Here is a 10,505-nt window from a genome sequence, read left to right as displayed (position 1 = left end):
GCTTTAATTACTCTGACCGTAATTATTTTCCTTAATTGAGGGCAACTGCCTCGGTTGGCTTACTTGGGCTCTCATTACTTTTTGGATCATCGTGGTCATGCCAACGCCGGATTTTCCGCTTCATGGATCATATAATGGTTTCGCATTATTAGTGTATCAAGCTCAGTGAAGAATCCTTGTTCTCTTCGCAGTGTCGTCATGCAGCGTCATCGCTAGCAGCAGAGCCCACAACAGCTATTTACTATTTTCGGGATGACGAGAACATTCCCAGTAACACAGTTATTGCTCATTTGAGTGAAATAAATAAAACATATATACGCGCGTACGTCTGTGAGCTTAAAAATACCGAAGAACCATTTCGTTATTTTGCTGCAGGTCTACCGGCTACAAGTTCTCGTTGCTGTGTCTGCTGTGCGCGGGCTCCGCGATGCAAGGCGCAGCATAGATGCAGCGATTGCCACCGAGTGCCGCCACGAGCCATCTCGCTGCCGAGACCATGGAGGAAGGAAAAAAACTAGGAGCGAGCGTCACGTGACAATTTTGAAGCCTAGTCATAAAAAATTTAGAGGAATGGGATGATGGGAAATAGGCCCTCACGTGATAGGCAAGCGGTAGATTTTATTCCGCTCGCTTCGGTGGCTTCGATTTCGTCTGCAGCGGGGGTTTCGGAATATGCGCACATACTCAGCGTGGCAAACGCGCGCCGAGGTTAGTGAAGGAATTCGAGTGTGTGAAGCAGTTGAGTCTCGCCGCCTAATTAGCAGACAGGCGCCAAGGCTGTTGCGAACGAAGGCGTCGGTTAACCGGCATTGCGCCGAACAACCCGGGAGGACCACCTCAAGGACGACTGGTTGCGTTTCGGTGTGGTTTCAGGGAAACGAGGGAACCTTTCGCCCTGCAAACGTGTGAAGGCAACCAAGCCGCCCTTCCGACGACGATTCGTTGCGTTTGACGACGTCTTCTGGGAAACAATGATGCCTTTCGCCCCCGCAAAATGTGCACGCGATTAAGCGAGCGTACAGGGTCCGAAGCGACTGTCCCTACGGGAAAAAAATGCGTCCCGTCTTGTGCCCAAGGATGACTGGCGAGCCGGAGACTCCGAACATATTTAGGGCCGTGCCGGCCCGTAGCGCAGTCGACACTGTTGTTCGAGATCTGCTCAAAGTCTTCGGCCTCTTAGCAGACCGGCGAGAACTCCCGTCAGCAGTAGGCGCACCTGCGTGATGAAGTGTTTTGTGCCAGGATGCCCTAATCGAACAGAAAATCGGCGCGATGGCCTGTCCTTCCATAGGTAAGCACAATGAACGTTTCTTTTATTTATGAAAATGGAACTGCAATATTCGCGATCGTTAGTGACTACGTGCTCGTGTGAATTATAACTGACGAAATAGTGGTGCAATACTATTCAAGCCATTTTTTTCCAACTTTGTCATAATTCCCACTAAGTGTTAAACATTTATTTCTCTTTAAAGTACTTTTATCAGCTAGCGTACACTCCTAAAAAGGTACGATGTGAAACTATTTATTGTCGAAGAATTACATTTCCTGCTATAAAAATTATTATTGACTGAATTTTGTATGTATTTCTTGTGGCTGAAAACAATCAAAATTGCAATAAAACTAATTAATTGAAGAAACCATGAACGATTAGTCTTCACATAACATACCAAGTTTTGCAATAGTTGCCAAGAACAATAATTTTGTAGAGAATATTCTGCTCGTAGTAACTCGGCTTGTACGTGAGTGCAAAGTTCAAACATCATGTTGCAAAGTTCAATCACTCCCCATGTTGAGGCTAAATATCATTTTCTTTTTTTTTCAGAAGATATGATGTTGGTTGACATATTTTAAACAACAGGTAAATAACAGTTGAGATGAAATAACACAGTTTTACTTTAAATTACAGGAGTGAACATCATTTTCATTCATTTATTAGTAGTACCCTGAAGGCCTGGAGGCATTACAGAGGGGGCATTACATTACATTATGTATGTGTTACAGCTATATCTTTGATATTTTTGTGTGAAACATGCACTGCAAAGTTACTACAGCTCCATTTCCCCGAGATTCAATTAGCTGTATGTGTATTTTACAAGCACACTTAGATCAAAGATAGTTTTCTACACAAGGGGATGCGGTGTGTAGGGAAAGCATGCACAGATCATGTGAGGTCTTTTGCATGACTCTGCAAAGGTTGTGTAAATGCATTCCACAGCAAATGTTATTGTTGGACCTTAAAAATATCTGGTGGGTTATTCTTTAACTGCAGACGCTTGCAAAGGACGATGCCACAGCAATGAGTCAACCTTAAAGTGAAGCAGCTACATCCACGGGAACATAACAGCATCAAGTTGAGCCAGTAAGTTGGTGCACAGCTGTATGCAGCCATAATGCATGTTTCCAGTTTGATCATACCTTTTTCATGACTGTGGTAGATGTCCCCCACCATTCCTGAAGTGAAATATGCTTTTCTTATATTCAGGCAGGTCTCTCTCAAGCCACAATGGATATGGACATCTCTGAGGGCTTGTCTGATTGATGTGCTAGCAGAGGGTACTGCTACATCTGCTAGCGCGTCCTTGACTGATTCAGACATCGCTGATGAGCCTTCCGAAATCCAACATGTCCTGGCATGTTTGATTGTCGTAATGATCACAGAGCTTGCTTAAGACATTTTCTCACATGTGTGCCTTGGTTGATTCATGTTCTGATCTGCTTTGCAAAAATCTGGTGTTTCCCTTTAATATATATTTTGGATTTCACCTTTAAAGTAATTATTTAAGTTTCAAAAATGCATATGAGACTGTCATACAGCTTTTTGTAAGATGTTTTCGACAGATTTAAAAGATCTATTAGTAATGCTCAGAATGAAGAGAAAGATAGAACTGTTCAACCTATCATTGGCTACATTACAGCCCTTTTTTGACACAGGTGACAAGCATACTGCGTTCAAATTTCATTGTTAACACTGGCAAAAGCAAGTGCTAATGAATGAAAGCCATATATGCTACATCATAATCTCATTTTAGTCAATCTAGGATAAGTACAAGATAAGGAAAATAAAACAAACTGCAGCAAAGCAGTGTTATGTAAGATGAAAAACCACTTTTTTTCAGTAAAGTTGGAATAAGGAAAACACACTCCTTCTCTGAATTATACTTCAGCCATGTCCTCTCATTACACACATAATTAACACCCTTGCTAGGCTCCAACATTTACAACAGTAATAAAATTTATAACATGCCAACTGTGCTGGTAAGCTTTATCAACATTTTTTGGGACAGTAGATAAAAAATACAGTATATAGCCACAGCCACTGATCTCCCTAACAATGTCCTGCTTGCTGGTCATTATTGTGCTTAAATTTTAAATGAAGCCAATGGTGTCGCTATTAGTCCCAGGTTTTAGCTTCAACTGTGCATCTGGTGTTTCGTTTGCACGGTCAGCAATTTCAAGTTATGTTGCAGTAAGCAGTCCCTCCTCATTGCACTTGGTGTATTTTGTCCAGTCTCCCAGTCCAAGGCCCTCCAGGACGCTCAAGGGTGAAGCTTCTGCAGCACTGCCTACACACAACCCAGCGACACCTCGAACAGCAAGGCATACTATGGTGAGGATAATACTCGACCACTACAATTTTTACATACTTGTTTCCTTAGGTAGCTGCAAGTGAAGTGGCATATATTTTCGTGGCAACTGTTTAATAGCTCAAGCATAATAAATGTCACTCAGTGAACTGCACTTGGACACTAACATTTATGATCATGGCAACCATCTAATTAAATACTGAAACATTCATATTTGTTCGCAGCGGTATGAGTTTCCTCAGGGTTTGCATTAAACACCAATTATCGGCCAATAATCCTTTTTCAATTTTTCTTTTCCATTCAAATGACACAATAACTAGAAGACCAACAGGTTTTTCACAATTTTCTATGCTCTTTATATGTTCGATCGGTCACAATGAGCCGTGATATATGAGCTCAGTATATTTTGCCCACTCAAACTAAAAGGCTTCTTTAAAACATCTCTCATTGAACTATGCTACATTGGCCTCTTCTGTGTTAGTTGTTTTGTACTTCTACCTTTCCTGCCTGGGCCCAGATGGGCCTGCAGTATTTAGCAAATAAATAAACAAACAAAATTAAGTGGCACTAGCAAGCTCGTGTGGATGGCAGTTTTATGCCCCCACAGTTTTTAAGTTCACAAAAGTGTAAACGGAAACCGTCGTGAGCAATGTAATGACCTAAAATTAAGCATTATATTCTTCATAGCTTGCACAAGAGTGTATGCCACAACAATTAATTTGTTCTGCGTACGTGCTTTGTGTCATGTTGGTCGCTCATGCACCTGTTACAGCGCGTGATATTTTGCAGCCACAGCCAGCAGAAGACGCACCTGAAAAGGCCTTTCTGAGGCATGAAGTATGGCGTTACACAATTACAAACTGCGACCAAGAAGAAGATGAAGACTCTACGGCAATCCCATCAACAGCTTTTTCAAAAGGTTGCTCATCTCGAAAATGTCATAGAAGATTTATCTGACAATCGCATTCTAGGAAATGAGGATGTCGCCATATTGCAGAGTCTTGGTGGGGCAAAAAAAGACTTGCTCATGCGTCAACTGCCACATAAGTCTGGTGCCAGCAATGTCACCCGCTTACTCGCCAGAGCTCAGGCCATTTGCACTGACTTTGCATTCTTATTCCCCTAGAGCATACAGATATGTACGAGCTGTTTTCAACACATGCCTCCCGCATCCAAAGACACTGTGTAAATGATATCAATCCATTGATAGGGCTGCTGACTTTTCAAAAGAGGCAATGACTGCATTGGCTATCAAGGTAAAGCACGGCTCTCCACATTATGCAATCTGGTTGTGGATGAGATGGCCATTCAAAGAAGTAGTGTGGGATGGGAAAAGCTTCCATGGATATGTTGACATGGGCATTGATGTCAATGATGACAGCTTTCCAGTTGCCTAAGATGCATTTGTTTTAATGCTTGTTGCAATCAATGGCAGATGGAAGCTGCCGATTGGCTACTTTCTAGTGCATGGCCTTGGTGGTGAGCAGAGGCGCAATTTGGTGCTGCAAGCTGCTAGCTTCACTCACGAAAAAGGTGCACACATTGTGAGTTTGACCTGCGATGGCGCTGCAGCGAATTTGTCATTGCTGCACAGCCTTGGCTGCAAGATGGACCTGACTGAGCTGGATGCTTCTTTTCCACATCCAGTGACAAAAAAAGCTTTTCTTTGCCATGTTGGATCCCTGTCACATGTTGAAGCTACTGCGGCACACCCTGTTTGATAAAAAAGCTATTGTGATACGAACAAACAGTTCATATTGTTGAAACACATTGATGAGCTGCATGAAATACAGTACACAGAGGGCCTACATTTGGCAAACAAACTTAGACAAGCACATATTACCTGGAAAAGCCAGCCCATGAAAGTCTCATTGTTGGCTCAAACGTTTAGTCAATTGGTAGCAGATGCTCTTGGTGACTGCAGAGCTCAAAAAAATTCAAAATTTTCAAATTCCTTGCCAACAGAAGAGTTTATCAGACATGTCAACAATGCATTTGACATTTTAAATTCAAGACATCCAAGGCAAGAAGAATAGAAAGGACCGCTGTGTCCTGAAAATGTGGCTCCTGTCACTGCGTATGTCAAAGAACTTATGGCCTACTTTGCTCGCTTAGGGAGTCTGCAGCTGGTAAACTAATGACAGGGACCAACCAAAAGACAGGCTTCATTTGCTTTGTGGTGTGCTTAGACAACCGTCCATACAACCACTTGGTTACAGAAAATGGCCTATTGGCATATCTTCCGACTTCCAAGCTCAGTCAGGACCACCTTGAGTTACTTTTTTGCTGCAATAAAATCATTTGGGGGCTGCAATGACAACCCAACAGCAAAGCAGTTTGCAGCAGCATTGAAGCGTCTGATAGTTCGTAATGAGGTCAAGGACATTGATGGCGGAAATTGCTTTCTATTGGAACACATCGAAATTCTCTTTGTACGCTCCTCTGAAAAAACCATACTCCATCGATGTAATTAACCTCACTGCCCCTCAGAGAAGCCCTGCAGCCAGTGAACCACTCACAGAAGCAATTTTACAGGATCATGGTTACTCTGCTGACCCAGGCAATGTGTCTGAGCTTGGGTGCCTGCGGCTCGCAGTACTGGAAGAATTGCTACACAAGTTTTCTCGTGGGTGAATTATGTTCATGATGGCCCACACAATTAATTCCTTTATCCATCAACTTCAGCTGTCCCACCAGGTTTTATGTTAAGGCATTTATTTGTTTTTTGAGTGACTTTGTAAAGTGCATATATTGTTCAAGAGCGTTGTATGCAGATGTCAAACTTTTATAGAGGGAAAATGTGATACCTTATTGTAAATTCTGCAAGTACATGTTTGTTGTCTTGCTGAATGCTGTAGCTTGAATCGCCTGCATGCAAATTATGCTTAAACAATTGTTCTGTTCAGCCCAAGCTAAACAGTGTGGACAATGACGGTAGGTTAGCTGGCCTACCTTTCACTAGAGCAAACTGTGTGATGACATGGACATGCTGTGAATGCTCTCAATGGATTATGTGTGAGCTAGGTATACGCTTGAGGATGACAATGTTTTTTTTAATGTTTATCCTGTATGTCTTTTACCTGACTTTTGTGGAAATTTGCCACTGCCACCTGGAATACCGTTGGTGTTACTATTTAAATAATTTAATGTGCTCACTCTGTTCACTTGCTTTACAATAGCCTTTTATGATGCCAGATTCACTGTAACCACAAACATTTGGTGTATACCACTCAATGAGTGTTTTAAATACCGTGAAATATTCATTCATTTGAGGTTCACAACGTAATAGAGCCATCGCGTCCTAATTGCGGTGTGTTGGCTCAGCTTCGACGGTGCTAACTTTTTTGTAGGTATGTGATACAACATAAGCTTTGTTGTACATTTTACTTGCAGCAAAATGCATTGTATTTTAATGTTGACATACTTACTTTGTGGGTCTGACCTCACATCAATTGTTTCAACTTTGACTTTGTGAACTACCACTCTTTTTTTAATTTCTCCATATGTATTGCTTACTTTTCTGACAAGCACCATCACCGAAGCCTTTCGATATTTGTGAGGACAGCGCAGATATAAATATTATACAATTATAGCCCTGTATTGCATACAAGGCATTGTATACTTACAATGCCTTGTATATAGGCGTTGCATACAAGGCATTGTAAGCAAAACTGCAGCTACATTCAAGGACAGCTGATCCCATTGACCAGTTTTATTAAAGGTATCAATACTACGTGTGATATAGTTTACTTTGTATAACAATTTTATACAAATGCCCTGTGGCATACAAGTATGCTAATACTGATACCGAGGAGCAGTGGCACAATAAGTTTTCCTACTTGCTGTTTATAATTTTCTTATGTGTACTATCTTTGCAATGTACTTCATTTAAATTATACATGTGGCTTCCTTCTGTATTTGTGTGAAATCTTCTGGCTTCTATAGGTGCAATAAACACTGAATAAAGAATGAAACAATTACTGTTGTCATAAAAATGTGCTTTCCATAGTACAAGTACACCAGCAACACAATGAATCCACAAGTGCAAATGAATGCTGCCATTTTTCCCTTGCCGCTATGTATTCAGTTTTCATGCCGTTTCACACTAGCAGAGGAAGAAGGGTCCCCCTGGCAGTGTTTGATTCTAGGACATAATTATGCTGTGGGGCTATGCTCGCATTCGGAAACAGCTGAATAAACTCTAGATAATGCACAAATCCCGTCCATTTGCTTTATTATATAACGAAAATTGATCCCCGAGGCGCGTCTCAACAGCGTCGTCGCACCACAGAATCTTGCAAAATAGTACACGTAAATCTGAATAAACGGCGATTACTTCGGCGTTTAGAATGCAGGCTAATGCTATTTATTTCTCTCAAAATGAAACACGCCCACCAGAGCCTTTTATTAAGCGAAAATGCGACAAAAAAGTGTCCTTCAAAACATCTCGTTTCTTCCTAGGTGCAAGACAGCGTGACAAAAATTATTTCTCTCAAAATAAAACACGCACACCAGCCTTTTATTAAGCGAAAATGCGACAAAAAAAAGTGTCCCTCAAGACATCTCGTTTCTTTCTAGGTGCAAGACAGCGGGACGAAAAATTAGCAAGATAATACGCACCACAGCTTAAGGTGCACAACGGCTGATTTGACGAAACTTGAGTACGTAGGAAAAATAGACCACACTCGGGCGTCTGGACGGGTTTCGAGCCGCGAGCGCTGGCAACTCCACTAACCGCGGTGGTAAGCGCAAGTGACGCCTTGAAAATTTTCTGTCTTCATGAGTCAGACGCCCCAGTCTTGCTCCACGTTTCAAGGCATCGCATTTGAAGCGAAGAACGACGCGCGCAGTAGCAGAAAACCATCACCCGCATACGGGCCTCCAAGCCAGTGACGGCAGGCGCCACTAAAAGTTACCACGTACCAAACAATCACGAATGTTCCGGCAACCTTGTGGGCCTTTTCCGCCCCATAAGGCACCGCGCACGGGGCCCCTGAGAGAGGGAGGGGTGGCTTCAGAGGAGGTTGGCTTGCCGAGGCTAGCGGAATCACGTGACGCTCCCTCCTAGTATTTTTTACCTCCATGGCCGAGACGTTCAACCAATGGGCGGGGCCAGCGGAGCAAGGCTCCCTCGCGCCCCCTTGCCGTCTCCCCTCTGCAGCTTCCAGCGCGCCTAGTGGAAATGTATGGAGATAGAAAGCGGCTCACATGTCCGGTAACTGCGCCTGACTTCACTTGGGCTAGAAAGATTCAAAAGAACGTTACGGAAGGAGATTTGCCAGGCGACTTAATTTATTAGGGATGCCATTCTATGATTTGCTAGAAAAGTGTTTCGAGGCACCTTTGACTTCACAGCTTTAGTTCATGCCTGCGAAAATGCGCACACATCAGACCCCGTATTTTGAATAGTGTCTCAGTTCCGTCGCATTAAAAGTGGAGGTACTAAATGCACACAAGTGAAAGTTTGCTCTGTAATTGAAAATACTTGGAACAATCTGTTCTCCACAATTCAGCTTCCTGTATCATATCGGTGCTGGGTTGTTTACAATATATGACCATCTTTAACAATAAATTCGTATGATACTGAAACTCAGGCATTCTTGAAGTCTGCTTAGGAGATCGATGAATATGTTCTAAATTTACAGGGCAAGCGAAAATGCCTTAAATGCGGCAGATTTTTTCTACATCCTGTTACAAAGGGCGCTTTTAGCGGGAACTGTGTATCTCAATCCTGTTCTTAGGTATTTATTTGTTTATATCCAATTGTTTATATTATATATTAAGAATTTGCAAACACTAAGCTTTTCAATGTTATATGCGACAACTTTAAACGAAAAGCAGAGGATCCACCACGGCTGTTTGTATTGCCACAAAAACCAAGTGTTCGTGCAGTCAGAGTGGGCATGACACCTTACCTTCAAGCCGCAACTTGATTAATTGGAAAAAAAGTTTTCTTAGGTCTCCTACACTTAAAGTGCTGGTAGCACTCGCTATGAACATCTCATTGATTTTTTTTTTACAAATTGGCGATGAGCAGCGGCGGGAAGTTCTGTGGTGCTTCTCAGACCTGACCGATACACAAACGATGAGACTCGACGTAGCTTTCTGCTATTAGTACACCGAACGCCAAGAAAGAAACAGAATATCGCGAAACTTTGATGGGGGCGTAGTGGCCATACTTTTGTTTATAGCCACACAAATGGCGTATATTTATGCAGCGTTACAATCACGTCGCCATAAGCGGCGTAATTAGCATAAGCATTCCTTCTTCAATTCGTGGTTAAAAAATAACGAGAGGCGAAGGCTTTTCCTTTTTTGCAACGGCAAACACCATCAAGAGCACTATAGTCCGCAGGTTGCGAACGCAGATCTTTCCCACACAAACAACGTATGACGCTGCGACTATGGATCTGTAGAGTAATACATTCCGAACTGCGTATAAAAAACGTGGGTCAGTTATCATTTGCATAGCGCAGTGCATCCTTGCCGCAAATACAAGCTCCAAAGAAAACAGGTGCGTGTCTCAGGATCGACTGCATAGCCCAGGAGCTTCGACATGAGCTCCTTTGTACTACATAATATTGACCCTTTTCGCAGAGCAGTTTGTTCTAGAGAAACGAGATGGCGCTCACGGCGGCGCGCCATACCTCTCCTCAGCGACCACGCACGAATACGAAACCATTACCGCTTCTACCTTGCTTCTGTGCGATCAGCTGTCTGAAATCCAACTGAGTTTTCGCTAACACACTGTGCTCCAATCATGCTAGATTGAATAATGTGTATTGAAGACGTGTGCAGTAGTTGGATACAATGAGTCTGTGTGGCCAAGTTCGGGGACCGCTGCTGCAACTGTCCGAACGTGTTACCGGCACTTCGGGATGTGCGGCTTTCCTCGAGGATACAGAAATTTGCTCATCCGCC

General features: G+C 42.8%; 1 long non-coding RNA gene across 2 annotated transcripts; it reads left to right on the top strand.

The window, feature by feature from the left end:
- The first annotated feature begins 663 nt into the window (after window positions 1-663).
- LOC125943836 (uncharacterized) lies at window positions 664-6,940 on the top strand. Of its 2 annotated transcripts, none has more exons than XR_007465929.1 (2): window positions 664-1,291; window positions 2,270-6,940. It is a non-coding gene; the product is annotated as an uncharacterized LOC125943836 (long non-coding RNA). The 2 variants fall into 2 exon arrangements; XR_007465930.1 differs by lacking the exon at window positions 664-1,291 and adding an exon at window positions 1,308-1,858.
- The last annotated feature ends 3,565 nt before the right edge of the window (window positions 6,941-10,505 follow it).

Source organism: Dermacentor silvarum, chromosome 3, assembly GCF_013339745.2.
Source record: "Dermacentor silvarum isolate Dsil-2018 chromosome 3, BIME_Dsil_1.4, whole genome shotgun sequence".
NCBI classification, from domain to species: Eukaryota; Metazoa; Arthropoda; class Arachnida; order Ixodida; family Ixodidae; genus Dermacentor; species Dermacentor silvarum.
This window is presented reverse-complemented; position numbering and strand designations above follow the sequence as displayed.